This window comes from Salmo salar, chromosome ssa13 (genome assembly GCF_905237065.1).
Source record: "Salmo salar chromosome ssa13, Ssal_v3.1, whole genome shotgun sequence".
NCBI classification, from domain to species: domain Eukaryota; kingdom Metazoa; phylum Chordata; class Actinopteri; order Salmoniformes; family Salmonidae; genus Salmo; species Salmo salar.
The window spans coordinates 75,088,693-75,111,710 of record NC_059454.1 but is presented as its reverse complement, the minus strand read 5'-3'; the positions used below and the strand labels follow the sequence as shown (position 1 = coordinate 75,111,710).

The following is a 23,018-nucleotide window of genomic DNA, read 5'->3' as shown; positions in this document are numbered from 1 at the left end:
TCTGCCGAGTGGTCACTAGCTGGCACAGCCACAAAGTCATAAAATCTGATTTTAAACCTAACCCTAACCTTAACCCTAACCTTAACTACATTACTAACCCTAATGCCCACAACTAACTTTACAAAAGAAAATTGGGGAGAATTTTTACAATATAGACAGATTTGGCTCTTCCTCCAGGACAAGACTCGTCCCAATAAATGTCAACCTGCTCACGTAGGCCCCACAGCTGCCGTGCTGACCATATGGGTGGACTGAATGACTGGCTGGCTGGCTGACTCGCAGCTGCAAGTTACTGTTAAAACTTTTGTGTTTTGCACCCTATGTGTATAATGCACATAACTCCCTCATTCCTTCAGTATTTTCAATATCAATGAATGCACAGCTTAGGCAGTTGGGCTGGTTTGAATAAAACCAGGAATCTTGTTTGTTGCCTTTTTTAATCCCCAAATACCACATACAGTAGGAGTGTAATATGAGCCCCCCCCCCCACCTCCTACAATCTGGTTTGGGGAGATAAGACTCAGGGGGTGTCTCCCCATTCATTTCATCTCCTACGTGGGAACTCGCAACAACACCATGGGGTCCAGGACCGACTCCACCCGGAGAGAGCCTAGCACCAGGAGAGACCCAGGCCTGTGTGCCCCACCTGCCTGCCAAATCCGGCCCCACCGCTGCTGGGCTGCAGGAGCCATGGAGATGGGCAGGAGCCAGCTTTCACATACGGAACCAGAGAGGGGCCCAGTGGGAGGGTAATTAAAACAAACTGGCAGCTCTCTGGCTCTCTCCCTCCCTCTCTCTCTCTCTCTCTCTCTCAGATCTGGGAGAACAAACAGGAGCCCAGTCTTCGTCTCTCCAGCAGGGCCCAGCTCAGCCTCTGCCCAGGAAGAGGCAGCCGAAGTGGGGGTTGAGTGAGGGTCTGTCGACGGTGCAGTCAAGGTCGAGAGGCGACAGTTGGGCCCAAATGAGCCCCTGCAGGGGACATTCTCTCCTTCTGCCTAGATAGACAGACAGGGATGAGGCAAATGGTATGGCGAATAAGTCTGGCAGCACAACCGATTGGCAAATGTACTGTAAATTGAGAAATCATGTGACTAAACTGAATAAAAAGAAGAAGAAACTATACTATGAAACAAAGATGAATTATATAAAGAATTATTGTAAAAAAACTTTAGAGCACCTCGGCCCCATCATTCATTGAATCAGATGGCTCATTCATCACAAAACCCACTGATATTGCCAACTACTTTAATGAATTCTCATTGGCAAGATTAGCAAGCTTAGGCATGACATGCCAGCGACAAACACAGACACTACACATCCAAGTTTAACTGACCAAATTATGAAAGACAAGCATAGTAATTTTGAATTCCATAACGTGAGTGTGGAAGAGGTGAACAAATGATTGTTACATTTTACATTTACATTTTAGTCTTTTAGGAGACGCTCTTATCCAGAGCGAATTACAGTTCGTGCACTCTAACAGTTACTGAAGAGTATTACTGAGTCTTTCCAGAGTGCTGCTTGACCACAGAGACGGCCTGTTAGTAACTCACCCAGGATGACGCTCCCTAAAGCGGGGTGTGGGGTTTGAGCATAGCCTGAAGGTAGGGAGGGGCAGTTCCTCTTGAGATAGCCAGGTAGGACAACCACATATCACAGGCATAGAAAGTACATTTTTCCTAAATAACGTAGCTATCAGCGGGAGTCGAGGTGAGGAGGAGGATTATTTAAGATACTGTTTGAAAAGGTAGGCTTTCAGATGTTTTTGAAAGATGGGCAGGGACTCTGCTGTCCTGGCCGGTTCCACTATTGGGGTGTCAGGACAGAGAAGAGCTTGGACTGGGCTGAGCGGGAGCCCTTCCACCCGTAGGGGTGGAACGGCCAAGAGACCTGAGGTGGCAGAACGGTGTGCTCAGGTTGGGGTGTGGGGTTTGAGCATAGCCTGAAGGTAGGGAGGGGCAGTTCCTCTTGCTGTTCCGTGGGTAAGCACCATGATCTTGTAGTGGATGCGAGCTTCGACTGGAAGCCAGTGGAGTGTGCAGAGGAGTGAGGTGTCATGAGAGAACTTGGGAAGGTTGAAACCAGGCCAGCTGCAGCTTTCTGGATAAATTGCAGGAGTTTGATGGCACAAGTGTGGAGCCCAGCCAACAGTGAGTTGCAGTAGTCCAGACGGGAGAGGTGCCTGGATTATGACCTGCACCGCTTCCTGTGTGAGGTAGGGTCGTACTCTACGGATGTTGTAGAGCATGAACCTGTTTCCAGGATCACGCCAAGGTTCTTTGCACTCTGGGAGGGCAACACTGTGGAGTTGTCAACCATGATGGAGAGGTCTTTGAGCGGGGCAGGCCTTCCTCGGGAGGAAGAGCAGTTCGGTCTTGTCGAGGTTGAGCTTGAGGAGGTGGGCCGACAACCAAGTAGAGATATCTGACAGGCACGCAGAGATGCGTGTCGCCACCTGGATCTATCAAAAATTACAAGCCAACAGGGTCTGACAACTTGGATGGAAAATTACTGAGGATAATAGTGGACAATATTGCCACTCCTATTTGCCATATCTTCAATCTAAGCCTACTAGAAAGTGTGTGCCCTCAAGCCTGGAAGGAAGCAAAAGTAATTTCTCTACCCAAGAATAGTAAAACCCCCTTTACTGGCTCAAATACCCAACAAATCAGCCTGTTACCAACCCTCAGCAAACTTTTGAAAAAAAATGGTGTTTGACCAGATACAATGCTACTTTACAGTAAACAAATTGACAACAGACTTTCAACACGCTTCCAGGGAAGGACATTCAGCAAGCACAGCACTTACACAGATGACTGATGATTGGCTGAGAGAAATGTATGACAAAAGATAGTGGGGGCTGTTTGTTAAACTTCAGTGTGGCTTTTGACATTATCGATCATAGTCTGCTGCTGGAAAAATCTATGTGTTACGGCTTTACTCCCCCTGCTATATTGTGGATAAAGAGTTGCCTGTCTAACACAACACAGAGGTTGTTCTTTAATGGAACCCTCTCCAACATACAGTAATCCAGATAGAATCAGGAATTCCCCAGGGCAGCTGTCTAGGCCCCTAACTTTTTTCAGTCTTTACTAACGACATGCCACTGACTCGTCACTATAAACGTCAGCTACTACAGAGACTGAAATGACTGCAACGTTTAACCAAGAGCTTCATATAGTTTCATAATAGATGGCAATGAATAACTTAGTCCTAAATATTTTAAAAACTAAAAGCATTGTATTTGGGACAAATCATTCACTAAACCCTAAAACTCAACTTGTAATGAATAATGTGGAAATTGAGCAAGTTGAGGTGACTAAACTGCTTGGAGTCACCCTGGATTGTAAACTGTCATGGTCAAAACATGTTGATACAACAGTACCTGCGGTGACATCTGCTCCTGCCACACCTCCTAGTGGTCATCTGGTGTCTGCTTGACCTGCAGCCATTCCCCCAGTACACTCTCTCTCTCCCCCTCCCTTTCTGTTTGTATGTGATTGTGTGGTTGGAGACAGGTGTGCTGGAGTCAGAGCAGATCCCTACCAGCTGCAACTCGTTCCATTATCAAGGCCTCTACAAATACTCAGTTCTGCCACTTCCACTCTACCAGATCATAATCTCTGCTCAGTCAGTTTATGCTTCTAGCCATTATTATTACTCAAGATCCTGTTACCCTGCTGCACCTATTTCCCTGCTTGACACTGTTTATCCTCTCACTGCAGTTTTGCTGCCCTGACTCTGGCTCCTGTTCCACATCTCACCACCCTGCTACCCTGTTCTGGACTCGCCACACCACCACTCCCTTGGATTCCCCTCCGGACCTGTTTACTCTGTCCCAACCCAGCACACTCCAACCTCAGCCTCCACATCTGGTTTCCTACAACTCATCCAAGCTTCCCCGGATCTGCACTCCATATCTCCCTGTGTTACAATAAATACCTTGGTTCATTCCTCTGTTTCCTCGTCTAAGTCCGCTCTTGGGTTCCCCTGTGCCGCTCCGCGTAACAGCTACAGTTGAAGTCGGACATTTACATACACCTTAGTCAAATACATTTAAACTCAGTTTTTCACAATTCCTGAATCCTAGTAAAAATTCCTTGTCTTAGGTCAGTTAGGATAACCACTTTATTTTAAGAATGTGAAATGTCAGAATAATAGTAGAGAGAATTATTTATTTCAGCTATTATTTCTTTCATCACATTCCCAGTGGGTCAGAAGTTTACATCCACTGAATTAGTATTTGGTAGCTTTGCTTTTAAATTGTTTAACTAGGATCAAACGTCTCGGGTAGCCTTCAACAAGCTTCCCACAATAAGTTGGGTGAATTTTGGCCTGTTCCTCCTGACAGAGCTGGTGAAACTGAGTCAGGTTTGTAGGCCTCCATGCTCGCACATGCTTTCTCAGTTCTGCCCACAAATTTTCTATAGGATTGAGGTCAGGGCTTTGTGAAGGCCACTCCAATACCGTGACTTTGATGTCCTTAAGCCTCTGCGTGGCAGAGGGTGTTTGTTTTGTGTGGTTCGGGTTTTTTGGTTTATGTTCTACATTTTCTATTTCCATGTATTTATCTAGTTTTTCTATTTCTATGTTGGTTTAGGGTAGTACCTCCAATTAGAGGCAGCTGGTTGTTGTTGCTTCTAATTGGAGGCCATATTTAGTTGGGGTTTGTTTCACTTGTGTTTTGTGGGTGGTTGTTCCTAGTATAGTCTGTGCATCTTACTGGACTGTTTTCGTCGTTTGTTTTGTTTAAGTGTTTTTCCTTTAATAAATAAGAAGATGAGCATTTTACCCGCTGCATTTTGGTCCACTCCTTACGACGACCGTTACATCTCCCCTTTTTTCCTCCAAACATAACGATGATCATTATGGCCAAACAGTTCTATTTTTGTTTCATCAGACCAGAGGACATTTCTCCAAAAAGTGGAGCAATGGCTTCTTCCTTGCTGAGCGACCTTTCAGGTTATGTCGATATAGGACTCGTTTTACTGTGGATATAGATACTTTTGTACCTGTTTCCTCCAGCATCTTCAAAAGGTCCTTTGCTGTTGTTCTGGGATTGATTTGCACTTTTCGCACCAAAGTACGTTCATCTCTAGGAGACAGAACACGTCTCCTTCCTGAGCGGTATGACGGCTACGTGGTCCCATGGTGTTTATACTTGCATACACTTGTTTGTACAGATGAACATGGTACCTTCAGGCGTTTGAAAATTGCTCCCAAGGATGAACCAGACTTGTGGAGGTCTACAATTTATTTTCTGAGGTCTTGGCTGATTTCTTTTGATTTCCCCATGATGTCAAGCAAAGAGGCACTGAGTTTGAAGGTAGGCCTTGAAATACATCCACAGGTACATCCACCACACCTGTTGGCATTCTAACAAACAGTCGCAACATTGTTTCAATAATATATAGAACTTTTCTCGCAGCTCTGGTATATGAAGATTTTGAGGCCTTGCTTACAGTTCATTCTGTGGCAGCACAATGACCAAACGATATACTGTATGCGAGGCTCTTGATCATATCTTTGATCATGACACTGGTGAGAAGGAGAGAGGCCAGGAAACTGACAGTGAAGATGCATTAGAGGAGAAAGTGTCAGAAGTTGAAGACAACACAGAATATGATTCAGACCAAGAGACAACCGATGTGGAACAATCCAGTGATGAGGAAGAGGACCCTGCTGAGGTTGTTGTTACATTCCGGTCAAAGAATGGGAATTTGTCCTGGTCTTCATCCCCACCTGAGAGGAGAGGTCGGCTGTCGGCTGAAAATGTTATCAGGATGACCCCAGGGTCAACGAGATACGCCATATCCCGGGTTGATGACATAAAATCCTGCTTCGTACTGTTCCTGACAGAGTCAGTCGAAACTATAGTGATAAACATAATCAACTTGGAGGGAGACGCGTTTACAAAGACAACTGTTAAAGACAACTGTTCAACTTTGACACAAAGTAGTCTGTGATAAATAGCACAATATGTTTCATCTGAGTATTTGTTACAGTCAAAATAATCCATACATTATGCTTTTTTTACTCAAAAACGAGTTGTATGAGCTCAGGTCAATGAGGCCTACAGGCCATAAATAGCAAATAGAACAAAAGTTGATACAAAGATCTAACACAACATTAGGTGATAATATATGGATTATTATGGATTCATAATCAACTATAATGGGGCGGTCCTTTTGGACCGGGAACACAGAATTAATTAACATGAAACGAACACAACAGGAGGGTTAATGTGTTTGGACCTCAGGAAGGTGATCCTAATAAATACAAATACAAAATAGACAGACGTCAAACAAGGACAGGTAAGCTGTGTGTGTGTGTGTGTGTGTGTGTGTGTGTGTGTGTGTGTGTGTGTGTGTGTGTGTGTGTGTGTGTGTGTGTGATCAGGTTGTTTTCTTTGTTTGTTTGAGTTCTCTGGGAAAGAGAAAGCCCTGTCCGTGTCCCTCCTCTCAGGGAGACATGTTTGTTCTACCTCATTGTTTTACTTTCATCTGCCATTTCTCAACCTCCCTATCTTAAGACAAGACCCAGCTGTCGTGACCATCCATGGGGCAGCAGAGTAACCCTCCTCACACACCAAGCCAGGTCACACATACACACACTCAAACACACACACAGGTCACCCAACCACCTCCCCCAGCCAATCTCCCAGGGTTGAGGATGATGCTGTAGGGAAAGACAGCCTGGACGAGAGGCCTCGTGACTGGGGGAGTCAAGCTGTCAGGGACAAGCTGAGCTCAGCGACCTGACCACACAGGCCCATGGGTCAGCTCCACAAGAGAGGGGGGAGGGGATGGGTGGGGAGAGGGTTGGGAGAGCATGGGGTTAAGAGAGAGAGAGAGAGAGAGAGAGAGATGACAAATAGAAAGAGAAAAGCGAGAGAGAATGAGAGAGGGGAGCATGGAGATGCAAAAACACTGAAAGAGAAATGGAAGGAGAGAGGAAGAGAGAGTGAGCAGAGAGACTTCAAGTATGTCTCGTCCTGACAAACCCAGTCATTCAAGACTGAGAGAGCAGAGAGATGGAGAAAGAAGATAAGGTGTCCACTCCAGACTGAGCTGGGAGGTGAAGTCTTCCGATGAATGCTGGACAAGCCATTACCTTGCTCAAGCATTTACAACGACACGACTAATTCATATTTTTCCCCCTTAACACTTTTATATGAACCCATAACTGACAATAGCAATAATACATAGGCAGACAGGTAAATAACTAGCAAGGCTCCATCATAGAAAGCCCAATAAGGCCAGTACAGGAGCCCCACTGTCTGGAGGCTCAGTGGCCCCAGCCTAGCGCAACCAACGCCACTGGTGGAAAACACAGGCATCACACAGCACCAGGCAGTTTGACCAATTAAAAGGTGAGAGGGGAGGAAGTCCAGGATGTTGGAAGCCAGACGCGAGCTCCTTGGATCCCTCCACACTGTCCCTCATTGTTCTAGTTCAGGCCCATGCAGGCGTCATGACCTGCGGAGGAGGAGAGAGGGGGGTGAGGGCCTAGAAAAGCCCCCCTTTCTTTTCCGTGGGTGGAGGGAGTGAGAAAGCGGAGACAGGGGGACAGGGAGAGAGGAGTTGCGGGACACTCCTGAGACGAATGGTAGTGTCCTGGGCCGGGAGGGAGATGTGCACGGAGGCTTTGGTGTGGCCTGAGGAGCGCTATGGGACACATTCCTGGCCAGTCTCCTGGGTTGCTGTTCACCACATTACTACTGCCTCCAGTCTAAACAAACAAGCCAATCCCAGAAGCCTAGCCACCGAAAGGACCCAAATATACATTGTCCATTTTTAAACGCGGGATTCGGGGAAGAGTTTGGCATTTTTCTGTCACACCGCCCGAGACCAAAGTTGTTCCACATGTCACGTTTCAAGGTTTTGTTGCTTGGGATGTTTAGCTTTCATTACATTGCTTTGGGATATCTCACAAGCCAGTCTCTCTCTCTACCAGTGTGTGTGTGTACGTGTGTCCGTGCATGTGAGAGATGTGTGTCACAAAGGGGGCTCACAGAGGCAGAGTATGCCTGTAAAAACTGGGCCTGCAGAATTTTTATATACTATAAAACTTTATGAGACCAATTTTTTTCTCAAATATTCTTGAAATTTCCTCCCACAAATTTGATTGTGCCAAGATTCAAAAACCAGTGTGGCAATGAAAAACACTTTCACCACTTAAAGAATGTTTGTTCTCCCTCATCCACCATCTGGAATAAAAATGGGCCTTGTTAACAACACTAAAGAGAGCCTATCTTGTACTCCTGACTCCTCAAATGGCAGTCTGGTTCATTTATTTAACAAACAAAATCCCAGCCACATTGACACTCCGTCACCCCATCGTCTTCGAAGGACACTAGACTTTGTTTTCTCTGCAGCTCTCTGTCCAAAACCCTTCTTGTGTCTCCTTACAACAACCAAAAGAGGAAGACAACTCCATCAGCAGCAACTGCCAGGTCCCAAGTCCGAATCTCGTACCAGGAGCTGTTCCAGTTTCTAAATGATGTCTTGAAACAGTGTGGTGGCTCGGCACAAAGAGCAGACTAAGAGGGTAGTGATTGTCCAGTGATTGTCCCCCCGGAACCCCCAAACAGAAGACAAAGGCTGGGGAGAGCTGGGGCTCAGTCAACCGTCCCCTGGTCACTGATGGAGACATTGAGCCTTGCATGAACACGTGAGCTCTAATCAATGATGTCGGAGGAGTAGAGGAGAAGAAGGGGTAAGAGGGAGTAGGGGTTGATTGCTATGGGGAGTGGATCAGGGGATTTCAGTAGGTGTTGGTTGGAACAGATGCTTAGGAGTAGTGGTTCATAAGGAGTATGAGGGATAGGTTATTGATTCCAGTATGAGTAGAATTCAGTGGTGGTCGGTGCCGTTTAAGATGAGGGAGGATGCAAAGAAATGTGATGAGCATGGCCTTATTTATATTACAGCCTATTGGATAACTGTCATTCATATTCCATTCACCCAGTTCAATGTAACATCCATAGGTTTAGGCTACTACATGATACTCAAATTTTCCCTGTACCCATCATGAGGTTGCTACAACCTAGCCTGTGAATGAAAGTTTACAATGTAGGTGCGCACAGGCTGAGAGAAAGATTTGAGGTGACATGGACAGTGACACATTTAATACCGCCTTGCACACGTTTGCCTGCATCTAGCTGGTCTAAGGTGTAATCATTAGTTCAACAGCTGCAAACATGGGTTTCTATTGGATAAATTCAGGTATGTTTATCCCCGAATCATTCCGTTTGCTTCCGTTTAACAAACGTTTTTCAACAGCATTGGCGGAATGCATGCACCACTGATCACACGCAAACAGTTCACTTTCATAGCCACATACAAACAGCTTGTTGTATTCCTTCTCGGATCTTTGCGCTCTCCTGCTCTCACCTTTTCCCTTCGCGTGTGGACTTCAACGCACAACACATCAGCTGTCTGTGACCAGGTGAAAAAACCTTTCCAAGCCAAACCTTCATATCATAACCGCTACACACAGCCTACATCATTGTCATCATATTATCTAAAGTAACGTCATAGTCAACATAGCTAATAAAACTAATGCATTAGTAAACCCGCTACAATCATGCAGTACAGTGTACAATCAATAAGCGGTTTAGCAGTTACACCGGCTGGCCCCGGGGGCAATACATATCTAAAACCAAAAGCTTACCTTGTATTGAATGAGTTCCAGTGTTGGATAGTCATAGCCAGCTAGCTAACATAGCATCCCTCTATTTGAGCCAGGTGTTTGAGTAGGCTAAACTAGTTAGCTGCATTTACTACCTAAGTAAGTGAAAGTGAAATTGAAAAAAAAAGTCCTAAATATAGCTATCTCTTTCTCTCTCTTAATTTTTTAAGAAATTAATTTGTTAAAAACTATTTTCTTTATCTCTCTTTGAGTCAACTACTCACCACATTTTATGCGCTGCAGTTTTAGCTAGCTGTATCTTTTGCTTTCAGTACTAGATCCATTCTCTAATCTTTTGATTGGGTGGACAACATGTCAGTTCATGCTGCAAGAGCTCTGATAGGTTGGAGTATGTCCTCGGGAAGTTGTCATAATTACTGTGTAAGTCTATGGAAGGGGTGAGAACCATGAGCCTCCTAGGTTTTGTATTGAAGTCATTGTGCCCAGAGGAAGACGGAAGCTAGCTGTCCTCCAGCTACCCTATGGTGCTACTCTACAGAGTGCTGCTGAGGCTACTGTTGACCTTCTTTGCAAAACAGTGTTTTAATCAATTATTTGGTGATGTGAATATACAACATGTTGTATTGTTTTATCTTAAAAGGATAACTTTTTTAATGTTTCACTATTTTAATTTTTATGAAATTCACTGAGGATGGTCCTCCATTCCCTCCTCTGTGTATCCTCCACTGATATTATTTGATTGATTGATTGATTGATTTATGGGTTATGACTGGAGGATGGGATGAGATAGGCTAGCGTGTATGTGTGCACGTGTTTATAGGAGGTAATAGTGAACCCGTAGGGAGAGAAGGACGGTGTTCAACTAGGTCAGGACTGTCAGTGGGATATAGGGACAGGAAGGGAGAGTCTTTCCACCGGCTGTGGCCAAGGTCAGAGTTTAGGGGTCAGCTAAACACTGCTCATCTTAGCCTCATCTCAGGTGTCAATGGGTTTGTTTGTGTGTGTGTGTGTGTGTGTGTGTGTGTGTGTGTGTGTGTGTGTGTGTGTGTGTGTGTGTGTGTGTGTGTGTGTGTGTGTGTGTGTGTGTGTGTGTGTATGTGTATATCTAACCTTAACCCTATACTGCCCAGGGACGTGAGCTGTCCACTGTCATTTAACCTTGTCAGTCCTCTATTTCTGCTATTTTCTATCTTTTCTTTCTCTCCTTCTCTCTCTGAGATCTCTTGACATGAGTCCCATGCAAAAGCTGTCAGCACAGCATCCCACATTCATTGATCCAATATTGGATACATTTGTTCTCCTTTCACATTCCTCCTGTTACTCTCTAACTCAGAGGCCCCATGCAAATACATGCTGCCATGTCAGTCTCTTACTCTGACTCTTTCCTTCCTGCACCAGCTCACTTCAAAGCTATTCAAAGTCTCACGTTTGCATGCATAGGCTGCACTTTACATTAAACAAATACAGATATTTCCATGAAACCAATGCAATACATCCTCTTTCTCTTTGTCTCTCTCTATACACTGAGTGTAGAAAACATTAAGAACACCTGCTCTTTCCATGACATAGACTGACCAAGTGAATCCAGGTAAAAGCTATAATCGCTTATTCATGTCCCTTGTTAAATCCACTTCAATCAGAGGACATGAAGAGGAGGAGACAGGTTACAAAAATATTTTTAAGCCTTAAGACAATTGAGATATGGATTGTGTATGTGTGCCATTCAGAGGGTTTGTGTCAAGAACTGCAACACTGCTAGGTTTTTCCCACTGATGAAGACAGCTTGTCTGTCAGGAATGTTGGTTATTAAATTATTGCATCTGAACTCCCAGAGTGTGCGGCTCTCCTTTTCTTTTTCAAGGGTTTTTCACACTCAACAGTTTCCCTTGTGTATCAAGAATGGTCCACCACCCAAAGGACATCCAGACAACTTGACACAATTGTGGGAAGCATTGGAGTCAACATGGGCCAGTATCCCTGTGAAAGGCTTTCTACACCTTGTAGAGTCCAAGCCCCGACGAATTGAGCTTGTTCGGACAGGAAAAGGGGAGGGGAGGTGCAAGTCAATATTTCAAAGATGTTCTTAATGTTCTGTAAACCCAATGTATATGTCTATTTCTACCTCTGATACTTTCTCTGTCACTAGGATTTTCATCCAATCCTGTGTCCCTGCTTTTCTTTAATTATCTCTCTCTTTCTCTCTGTCTCCATCTCCCACACTATCTCTTTGTCTGTCTCCGTCTCTGTCTCTCCCACATTCTATTCCCAGCCAGCCTTATTGTCCTGATAGATGTGGGATTTTGACATGTATCTTTCTCTCTCATGCCCTCTCTCTCGGTCACACACACACACACACACACACACACACACACACACACACACACACACACACACACACACACACACACACACACACACACACACACACACACTGCTGCCCTCCCGTCACAGTCCAGCAAGTTCAATTGTCTGGGGTCTGACAGACGTTCTTTCAAACGTTACATGTCAATCAGTTTTGACAACCATGATGAAGATTTAACCCTGCAGCAGCAGGGGTAAACATAACATAGTCAACGAAAATCCGGGATACTCAAATTAGTATGATATGTTACGTTTGGTATGGTATGTATTAGTTTGTGGCTGTCCATCATCCATTTAGAATTATATGTTACGTATTCAAATTTGTATGATATGTTACAAATTGTAATTTCTTGTGGCTAACGTTAGTTAGGTGGCTAGGTGGCTACTGCTAATGTCAGGCTAGGGGTTAGGGTTAGGGGTTCAAGTTAAAGTTAAGGTTAGGGTTAAGGTTAGGGTGAGGAGTTAGGTTAAATGGTTAAGGTAAGGGTTAGGGGAAGGGTTAGCTAACATGCTAAGTAGGTGCAAAGTAGTTAAAAAGTTGTAAGTAGTTGCAAAGTTGCTAATTAGCTCAAATGCTAAAGTTGTCCATGATGAGATTTGAACACGCAACCTTCGGGTTACTAGATGTTCGCATTATAAATCCATCCTTTCGTTTTTACCATAGGATCTTCTGTCTTATGTAACCATACCAAATGTAACATGTCATAATACATGTAGTTTCCCAGATGTTTTGTTTACTATGTTACGTCTAATTTATGAGACCAGGCTGCACAGCCAGACTATGGTCCTGGATTAACCCTAAACCCTGAACTTTTGCACTCTAATCCAGCTTCTGAAACCTTAAATATGGTTTGAATATTTCAGAATTCTCTCAGGCCAGTCTTTATTACTCCTGAGCCAAATAATATACATCCTGATGACTTAACGTTACTTTTGTCTTGGCATTTCTGTATGTTCAGGAGATAGACTAGACCTCTAAAATAAGAGTATCAATAGATAAGATCTTGCAATATTGTTTTGTTTCTCTCCCAAGTATGTTCCCATGTGCTGAGTCTGTACACAGTATGTTATTGGAAACACACATGAATAAAGAGAAAGAGAAAGGCTCTGTATGGTAGCTAGCCTATAAGATCTGCCTCTTCTTCTCCTCCTCTCCCCACACTTGGACCTGGTGTCTCTGTAACCATGGCACTGCAGGGATCGTATTTAGAGGCGGTGGGAGTGTCAGTCAGGCCTCTTTAGCAGAGCCAGAGGGAAGAATAGAGAGGGGTTTGGTTAGCATTAGGTCATCACCCCCCCCCCTCCCTTATATACCAGCCCCCAATCAAGACTGCCTACTATAAGTGCATCTCTGGCTATGACAGAGCTCATCTCAGGGTGCTACGATGCAGAATGACATCTCAATGAAAGGCCAGCGCCAGTCTTTTACTAGGACCTTTTCACGGCTGCAGGCTTTGTCCCCCCGCACCCCTCTGTGCAGAGCCTCTGGTTTTTTTGGGGTGGTCAGGGGGTGGGGGATGACCACAACGGCCTGAAGGAGGATGCGGGTGGGGTTGGGGGGGGACACTGTCATGCCCCAGTGCCCCTCAATCAGAGTCTGAGTCATTGGCCGCAAAATTGGCTCGCTCCATATACCTTGCCTTTGCATATGAATGGGCCGGCCATTGTCCAGGACTAAATGCACATTAAACCTGTCTGGAAACAAGCAAAAGGAGGCAAAAAACGTTTTTCTCTCCCCTTAATAAACTAATTAATTGGACTACGTGTTTCTAGAAGAACGACCTCTTAGTGCAAATCTTTTTATTTGTACCCAATGGTAAAACGTACCCTGTGAAGAAATAGGATGTTTATCGTTTTAACAGAGAGAGAGAGAGAATAGTGCTCGGTCTGTATCTGTGACTTTGTCTGGCTCCAGTCCAGATTGAGATTTGGTTCTTTTGTTTTGGTGAGGGTGGTAATAGACTCGTTGAAGGCTGACACCTTGGTCTCAGAGACACGCTGGTTAAACGACCCACCATACGCTTTTGTTCTAGTCACTGAGGAGACAGAAGGGTAAAAGAGTGTCTGCTAAAGATGTCCACCATCACCCACGCCAGACAGACAGTTTATTTCAGAGAGATTATGATGCTTATCAGAGTTGGGGTCAATTCCAATTCAATTCCAGACAATTCAGGAAAATCCCTAAATTGTACATTCCATGGCTAAAGGTAAAAACTGTTCAAATAAAAATCGTATATATCATTATACTTTAAAAAAATGTAAAAAAGTTTATGAAGGATGATATGAATAAAGGATCAGGTGACTAAGTTTAAGTGTGAGGCCATATAAAGGACATTTAGGGGTCACGGTGAGAGATTTGGCCTATCTTGTTCCAGACTAAGTACAAATGTTAACATAAATGTCATTGGGCCAACTATACAAGCAGAAAATATTGTATTATAATATTTTTAACATAGAGGTTTGATTTTCAACATCTTATCAACTCTCTTTTTTTGCCTGATCGATGTAAAAACACCCAAAGCTAAACTCTCTACTGTTCATTCAGAGGCATCACTGTCCACGGCGCAGAACTGGAGCAAATTTTTCTGGCGTAGCTCCTCGTCGTGCTTTGTGCTCTGGTTCTGGTTGTTTTGACTGGACTACTACCATGCGGGCCAGCACCAGCACTCTCTCTGGGATCCTGAGAAGCAGGGTCCTGGGGGAACAATGTCTCCAGATCCAGGCCCAACCATGCAGCCGTCAGCTGCCCAGTGGGGTTTGTTTGTGATGGGTACGAGTCGGCCCACAGCAAAGCTCCGGCACAATGTCCAGCCTGCTGGTTCGGGGGGCCAGCTGTAGGGGCCTCTCAGTTAGGGGCCCCCAGGGCCAGCACTGGGCACTCACCATCACAACGCAGGCAGCTGCAGTATCAAGCACTCTCATCTCAGCCTGCTTATTCTTTTAATTAGACACTCAGAGAATTAGCACCCCCCCCCGCACCCCTGCCCTACGTGGGCTCCTTCAGCGAGGTGGCAGGCTGTGGCCCTATGAGACACAGCTCATATGCATAATCCAGCAGGCCCCCAGCTCTCTGAATGAGCTGTTCAAAAGGAACCCGCACCTCCTGGTATTGGGGGGCCGTGGGCGCAGTGAGAAAATGAAGACCTCTGCTCCCCTCTAAATCCCCAGGAATTTCTCATTAAGCGCAGGTCTCGGGCTCCTGAAGACCCCGGCCCCCCCTTGAGGAGACTCAACCCGGGCAGAGAGAATGGCTACTCCAGTCCACTTTGTGTTAGCTGCTGTTTCCCAATGCTTGTTATTCACATCTTCCCTTTCTCCCGGCACAAGAGGCTTCTCCCAATCGTGCTTTTCAAAGCCCCTCAAGACTTCCTCTTCTTTTCACTTTATTTTCATGTGTGAGTGTATGTGTATGGGTGTGTGGAAGGGCCCAAGCTTTGGGTTGGAGAGAAAAGACTAATTGAAGTGACATTTTTTAATGGTCTCCTGAGATATTTGGTGTGGAAGCAGCGAGGGCGGATTCATCCGGACACTCACATCAAACAATGTGTTTTTTGGCGCCTTGACTCAAGTTAGCGATAGGCTCAATGCATGTGTATGGAAGAGAGTGAAGAGCTCTGAGAAGGACAGAGAGGATGGCAGACTTTAAAAACATCTCTGGCTAGTTATTCAGCCGAGGGTGTTGTTACCGCTTCTAACTTTTTGCTGATATTTAAACATAAGATGCCAAAATCCCGATGACGCTGATTTCTATATTTTATTTAACAATTCTGAGAAAATAACAATGGAATATCAACGCCCTTCTTGTTCTAAAGCTTCACTACATAAGTGGGTTGATGTGCCCTGCCCGTTCCAGTCTGTTGCCACTGTTTAAAATGCACCAAAAAAAACGCTATGCTTTATTCCATCTGCATTCTGAATATACAGTACTAATGGATTTTGATGGAGTGCTCAGATTCCCCTCTGTCATCCCCATAAATAGTGCTTGTCATTTTGTAAACACAGCTACTGTATAAGAGATGCCCTTACCTCCCCTTCATGGTGAATTCACGTACCTACTGGAGAAAGCTAAAAGCAATCTTGATAACATTAATTGATTGATCAGCATAACTCTTGAAGAATTTCAACATGGCCATTCCGCATGTCTATTACAGATACAGACAGAGCTTACCCTAATTGGTTCACAAAGTTGGCCTATTGTAGAGAAGAGATTGGCACAACAAGCTGTAGTTCCACACATTACAGTTTATTTATCAGCTGTGCGTGCGTACTACTGTGCCTATTGGGATATGTTGGAATGAATGGAGCGGAGGTTCATTACTTGAGTCCTGTCAACAGATTTGATGGGAGAGGGTCCAGGGTTCCTTTCATTCACCATGTTTTCTATGAATTCACCATGATGCACTCAAAACAGTCCCCAGGTCCAGAACAAATGCTAGGAAATGTATTGTTTTATACAGAGCCATGAGTGCATGGAACTCCCTTCCATCTTACATAGCACAAGTGAACAGCAAACCTGGTTTCAAAAAACAAATAAATCAACACCTCACAGCACAACGCCTCTCCCCCATGTGACCTACTTGTTGTGTGTATGTACTGACATGTCTGTGGAACTGATAGATGCACACACACATGTTAATGTTTTTAAATGCATATAAATTGTGAAGTATTTTGTCTGTAATGTATTTTTCGTTATGTGTCGGACCCCAGTAAGACTAGCTGTCGCCATTGGCGTCGGGTAACGGGGATCCTAATTAATCAAATCCCAGTTTACATGAAACTACCTTTGTAAATCAAGGTTCTCTATGTGGAGAGATGTGAAGGGTGGAGAGAGAGAGAGAGAGAGAGAGAGAGAGAGAGAGAGAGAGAGAGAGAGAGAGAGAGATAGTTGGATAGAAAGAGGAGAAGAGAGCTGTCAAAAGCACGGACAGCTGACAGCTGGGATTGGGGATGTGAATCATCGGGGTTGGAAGCAGTGGGGGAGTGGAGCGGAATTTAAAACAACAGGAAGAGTCTTCCACACAGTGGGTTCCGGGAGGGAGAGGAGGACAGCGTTATCCTCCAGAAACTTTCCTTTGTGATATGGTGACAGAGAGACGCCTAAAACTTCATTCACGAGCGACCTCACCCCGCACACACACTCACTCACATACACACACATATGCACGCCTACACACCCAATCATCATCCCATTAGTGATTCAGTGCAAAGCTTAATGCTATAGTTGCTATTCAGTGTTAGCTTAATGCTATAGTTGCTATTCAGTGTTAGCTTAATGCTATAGTTGCTATTCAGTGTTAGCTTAATGCTATAGTTGCTATTCAGTGTTAGCTTAATGCTATAGTTGCTATTCAGTGCCTAATGAAAGTTTTAACTCAGACGTTGTCGTGTTGGAAATAACGTTTCTGTTGTTTGTGAACTGATGTATTCATTGGGGCCCTATTCAAATAATTCCTGATGTGAGATCGATAATTTATTTTTCTAATCAATCTACATGGCAAATACACAAGCATTATTCTTTTTTTCCATTTTTGTTACAATGGTATATATTGCATTATTACACATAATACATGACACAGGTATTAATTACACATATTTGATTTCAATATGGTGCCGTCAAATGAAAGGAATTTAAAATATGTATTTATTTAACCAGGTAAGTCATTGAGAACACGTTCTGTTTTACAATATTGACCTGACATATATTTGTTAAACCAACTTCTGTGTTGTTACATGAGTAAACGTATGGATTTATTGTTTTTCAGAATCAGAATCACTTTGTTTGCCAAGTACGTTTACACATACCTGGAATTTGACTCAGTGAATTGGTGATGCCAGCAATAGACAATGTACAGACAGAATACAGGCATAAAGTCAACATAGTCAACATACAGAATACAATATGAATACAGTAAACGTAAAACTCTGGAGTATAAGGTGATTTACAGTAAGGATATAGAATTTACAGAGGGGATATCTAACCTGGCGGGTATGAGCGTTGGGCCAGTAACCGAAAGGTTGCTGGATTGAATCCCCGAGCTGACAAGGTAAAAATGTGTCATTCTGCTCCTGAGCAAGGCAGTTAACCCACTGTTCCCCGGGCGCCGATGACGTGGACATTGATTAAGGCAGCCCCCCCGCACCTCTCTGATTCAGAGGGGTTGGGTTAAATGTGGAAGACACATTTCAGTTGAAGGCATTCAATTTTACAACTGACTAGGTATCCCCCTTTCCCCTTTCCCTATATATGCAGAGGGAGGGAGGCTGTCATGATGAATATATACATGCATATACTGTATACAGATGTTTTTATAGCAAAAGGGTCTAATGGTTCAAGTATATATTATGTATATTTTCCAATGAGATCAACCCCAAGTGTAGATAGATGAGGTTTGAAATCATTTGTGTTTATTTCATTCATGTTTCATCATAATGTCTTGTCCTTCATATCACTGGACTGGTACGAGCAACACACAACAGATGGGACGTTGTCCTCCACCTTTACCATGTGTTGTGCTGCCCCTTGGTGGTAGAATTATGCCACCACAGGTTTAATTAAAAGTTGTGTTTGTATAGTAAGCCTATGTATTGTATTCCTTTTTATTAACATTGTTCAGCGAGGACCCAATATTCAAGATACTTCTGCTGTAGATCGACGATGGTGGAAATAATATTTTTAAATGTGTAAACATTTACTATTACCTCTAATTATCTTTACATTCATTATACTTATGTGATAATATCATATTGAATGTTTTTGTTTTTAGAGAACAAAGCCATATCTATTCATCCCTTATAGGGCATAATAGGGCCTACTGAAACAATAACAGTCGCTTCAGAGCTTTGGGTGGCAGAGGTCAAGCTTATATTTGACCACTAGGTGGAGTAAGGAGTGAGTAGTGCAGTGGAGCCTGTTGGCCGCGGGCCCAGTAGGCCTCATTAGTTCAGATCTGAATGTCTGGGACATTTGGCCTCCAAACTTGAATTAAATACATTTTTAGTGACCTGATAGGCCATACAAGTACAGTATGTCCGCTCTTCTACTTCTTCTACTTCTAGTGTCTACTTCTTTTTTGAGGTGCATGAGAGAGGTTGTATTTTGGCAATATAGTAGAAATCTCACTATAATAGTGTCATTTAATAGATAAATGTTATACAGAAAAGGTATAGTGCTTTCTATGTAACCAAAGAACTTATGATTAAAGTGCAAAACCTTTTTTTAAAGGATCTTATCTAAAATGTATTCTATTGCACTGGATGTAGAGTTGTAGGGCCTTCGTGATTCTAATGTTCATAAGCACTGAAGTTCACAAGTACAGCTGCATGTCCTCTGAGCCAACGGGCTCATGTCTCATACATAATGCTGCAGGTGGAAGGGGGAAGAAATGTCGCGCCACTAACTAAGCGGCGGCCTAGTTCCTGTTCCCAAGGCCGCAGGAAACAACCTCCCTACGTCCTCCCTTCTTCCCTTTCTCTCTGGCTTCCACAGGAACGACGGAGCCTGGCACGAGCCTGTGAGTAAACCACCCAGGGCTTTAACAAACTGCTGCATCCACCACACCAATAGACAATAATAATAACGCAATGCATGCACCATTTTTTACACACAACAACATGTTACTGTACATATGATGGTTCTGCCCTCTTCCTTCCCCACCTGAATAAATGTCTGCTTAAAGAACGCTTTATGGTGTTACGCTCCAATGGCTCAGATGAAGCACTGATTTTTATGGAGGAGAAGGAGAGATTGTTTTGTTCAAAGACACTGGTAGCAATGTGACAGATGACAGAAATAGAAACTGTTACTCCTCTGAGGCATGTCATTTACTTGTAATAAGAACAGTTTCTGTTCCTTTGCCAGATGAGTCATAACTCATACGCAGGTTGGGAAGGTGATGGTGGGCAGGGAGGAGTGTGGCATCATCATTAAGGTGACAGTGTCACAGTGGATTTGAAGAGGTGACTGTCACCATCCTCAGAGCACAAAACCTAAATTAACCAGTAACTGCTCTAATTTGCAGTTACACAATTACACTCACGCAATCATGACGTCATATTATGTATAATCAATGCATCATGACTTGACTTGACATGACATCTTGAGTTGTTTACTTTTCAGGGTTTTGCATTCACCACCACCAATAGCTGTGGGATTAGAGGACATGTGGGGTTAGATCTGATTGACCCACTGACCTCGAATTATCAATGAGCCAATTACAGTTTTCAATACGTTTAGTAGTGTAATGAACAGAGTTACACTATACTACATATAACACTGTTATAAAAATGACATTACATATGTCATGAACAGTCATGACTGTTGGTGTGCGCTTGTGACAGCAGACTTTGCACTGTCATCATGACACTATTAATTCAATCAAATGTATTTATAAAGCCCTTCTTACATCAGCTGATGTCACAAAGTGCTCTACAGAAACCCAGCCTAAAATCCCACACAGCAAGCAATGTAGGTGTAGAAGCACGGTGGCTAGGAAAAACTCCATAGAAAGGCCAGAACCTAGGAAGAAACCTAGAGAGGAACCAGGCTATGAAGGGTGGCCAGTCCTCTTCTGGCTGTGTCGGAATTGCCTAAGCCAGTTGGGCTATTTTAAACCTAGCCAATTACTTCATTGTGGCATATGTCATCATAAGTCATACAAGCTAAACTAATGTAGCAGGCGTAGAAAGATGCCGGAGCAGAGTCCCCACTTCCCTTTTTCAGGGGAAACGGCAGTTAGGTTTGAAATACTGTATCCCTGAAAACCGGCAACTTACGCTTTCTTACAACACTGCTAAGGGTGGTTATAAACCGACTTCAAAAGCTTACTGTTAATAACATATGGCAGTGTTAAAAGTGTTATAGGCCTAACAGTGTTATGTAGCCCTTATGACAGAGAGTTTTAGCAAAGGGTTACCAAATAAAGCATGAGTATGAAGACTGACATATGACTGAATTACATTATAGTCATGTCATGGACTCATAGAGGACAGTTCATTAACATAAGTGACAACATCGAGCTGTCAGTAAGTAGGCTAATAGGCAGTGACAGACTTTAGAATAGGCCTGTCAATCACTCTCCCACAAAAAGGCATGATGGACTCCTTTACAGATAAGATACTTGTAAGTGTCCACATTGTACAGGTGAAGAGTGAAAACAGCTTGGGTAGAGGTGGAGGAGCACAGGTGTATAAATCAGGCATGGCAGCATGTGGTGTAAAATAAGATGCGAATAGAGTTGTCCATAAAAAGGCTTACTTAAACCTGACTAACTTAATCAGAAACTCATGTGCTCCTGTCTCAAACCACCATTGTCTTCTGCTATGACTGACTTTGCCGACATTACGAACTGCACAGACACAGAGACAGCACAGCACAGAGGAACACACGGCTCACAACAAGATGATGATGTAAGAGTTTACTTTAAGTCGATTTCTTTACGGATATGTAAATAGATAGGCTTTACATCATGTTATGTTTTTTTATCGTTACAGTGCAGTCTAAAAAGGAAAGAAAGACGCGTTTAGTAAGGCTTGTAGACGCATGAACGTGTTTGATCTGTCGGGGCGCTATTTTGACTGTGTGTGCCCATCGCCGTACACTGCAGGCCCTCTCTCCCACCAGGCTCATGCGAGCGAGGCTGAGCAGGCAGCGCAGTTCTTCCGTAGGCTTTAGATTTTCCCCTCGATCAAAAATATCGCATATTCATTTTGTGGAGAGTGTGAAGACATAGCTTGCCTTCCCGAAATACAGAACTGTTATTTGATTAACATCTTTGCATATTTAATGGTTGTGCATTTATCTAGGACGACTCCACTCCACCCCCTATCCACGGTCTCTACCATATAATTTCCTTTGCAACAATCCACACAAATAAGAAAATACGTGATTCAAACTCTCTTTTGACGTTCAGGGCATGATGGAGTCTATGGAAATGCCTGCGAATTATGGCACACTGTCCCCTACTACACACACCAGTTACATTTGCCCGTCGTGAACCTTTCTTCTGTAACCTGACATATGATATACACTAAATACACTAAATATGATTGTGGAAAGTGGTTTCTTCAATGGTGTTTAATGAATGAATGCAGCTTTGCATTGAGGCTTTGGAATGTTTTGGATGGATTGGAAATGTGTGCGTAATTGCGGTTCAATCTTTTTCGCTTTGATGTGAACTTCATAGCGAGCACATTAACACTTTGTGGCCTGTTTTTTGTGAACCGACTCCATTTTGAAGGACCCGGTGAGCAGAGAAAAGGTTTTGCAACTCGTCTAAAGGCAAGGAAGCCATCTGTTTTCTGGGTAGCCTATATTAGAATGCATTTACATGAAAACATTCTAATCCTATAATTTAAAAGCGCATGAGATGTCCATATGGGGTATGATATGATGCCATTGTTGGCACAGATTGAGCAAATGACAGGCATGTCTTAGTGATTAATGTGAATGACAGTAATTGAAAATGTATGTGATAAATAAAAACCAGTAGAGAGGAATATGCCCGTATTTTTCCCATCCCACATATCTTTGGATTTTTGGTGGAACTCAAAGCCTCAGCAATACTCCAAGCTGGGGGTTGGGAGGCAGTGCCGATTGGTCCGCTCTCACACAGACACGGGCAGGCAGGGGCTGCAAGGGGCAGGTCGGCAGCTAGGAAATAGTCATAATTTAATAATTCATTGAATATGAGGTAACAAGGAATTAGAAACTTATAGCACTGTATGATATGCCGCTGTAAATGGGTGGTTCTCTCAGTAAGTGAAATGCATGCATATATTTATCGTTTGAAGGGGCCGCTGGTGGTGTAAGAGCTATCGCAAGTAGAGTATATGTCCACAGGATCCTGGCCTAGTATTGCTGCTGCTGGGATTCTCCTCATCCGCTTTCACAAAATTCGAAAATAGCATATTTAATGATAGAAATGAAAGGGTTGACAGTTGTTTTTGCGGTGACCGACGTTTAAATGGTAAGATTCTTGCGGCATATCATTGTCATACGCGTTTTT

The 23,018-nt window shown here is 43.7% G+C and overlaps 1 protein-coding gene across 2 annotated transcripts in view; it reads left to right on the top strand.

Moving 5' to 3' along the window:
* Positions 1–21,229: 21,229 nt before the first annotated feature.
* The window catches only part of LOC106568016 (histone-lysine N-methyltransferase NSD3), a 30,962-nt gene continuing 29,173 nt past the window's right edge, over positions 21,230–23,018 (top strand). The window contains exon 1 of one of the 2 annotated variants that reach the window (XM_045693551.1): positions 21,230–21,420. The gene's annotated coding sequence lies outside the window, so the exon portion shown is untranslated. Of the gene's footprint in view, positions 21,421–22,606; positions 22,980–23,018 lie in introns of those variants that run through there. The other variant, XM_045693552.1, reaches the window with a different exon arrangement.